This window comes from Primulina huaijiensis, unplaced genomic scaffold, assembly GCF_012295235.1.
Source record: "Primulina huaijiensis isolate GDHJ02 unplaced genomic scaffold, ASM1229523v2 scaffold31995_ERROPOS86906+, whole genome shotgun sequence".
NCBI classification, from domain to species: Eukaryota; Viridiplantae; Streptophyta; class Magnoliopsida; order Lamiales; family Gesneriaceae; genus Primulina; species Primulina huaijiensis.
Genome location: NW_027357516.1, coordinates 14,516 through 15,667, shown reverse-complemented (window position 1 = coordinate 15,667; position 1,152 = coordinate 14,516).

Genomic DNA, 1,152 nt, shown 5'->3' with positions numbered 1-1,152 from the left:
ATATATATATATATATATATATATATATATATGATATTATATATGTATATAATATCATATATATATATGTAATATGAAGAAATACGTACGTACATTTTTTTTTAATTGTAAATGAAACTCGAATATTTTTTAATATTGTAAATACATACATATGGCTGAAGTTACAACCGTTAGAAGACTTTCAACGGGCTTCTCAAAGTCTTTGAACCGTTTCATTAAAGAATTTTTTATCGTTCACTTAATAAAAGGCATTTTCTGATCGGTCGAGGATATTCAATAGTTTTGCAACGTTACAAGTTGAACATATCTTGCACGAGTCTCGATAAAGATCTACATTAATGTCACTATCTTGGAATATAAATATCGTTTATACATTTTTCAAGTTCTAATAAAGATAACAGTCATCACAAAATATGCTCAGCAGACATCATCAACTCTTCAAAGAACGAGATCCAAAGTTACACAAGCAAAGATAACATTAAATGTTTGCTGAAGACCATTTAAAGAAGTTGAAGTTGGTAGTAACACATCATTCCAGTTATATAGGTTTACGTTATTCATATTTTCGGACAGTTGGAATGATAACTTTTAAAAGAAGAGTTGAAGAATGCATATGACAGTTCGATCATTTTTTTAAGCTTTTCGACCACACGATTGACATATTACTAAAGTTTGCATACTCAATGATCTGAATGCCTTTAAAAGTTCATATGCATATATATTTTTTAATATTGTAAATGGAACTTAAATATTTTTTTTACATGGAAGTTTTTAATGGGTGCAACTTAAATAAATGATATAATAGTCGGAATATTGTGATAATTGTTACGTATGACGATAAAGGATATACATATATACATATATATAGTTTTGTGTCTGTAGAATGAGTTGATATATATGGCCCCTTGTGATTCAAGCTACGTTTATTTAATTTGATACCCTCTTTTATGTTTTGCGTCTCTCTTTTAACTTTCGGCTTAAGATATGAGACATGTTCTTTTGTCATCACGTGTGAATCTTTTCTTTTATACACACATATATAATTATAAAATAAAATTTACTTTAATTTTATATTAATTATAATCTTAATGGGAGTGGGAGTGAATTATTTTTCCATCGATATATACTTTTAAGTATATATTTTATTTTTGT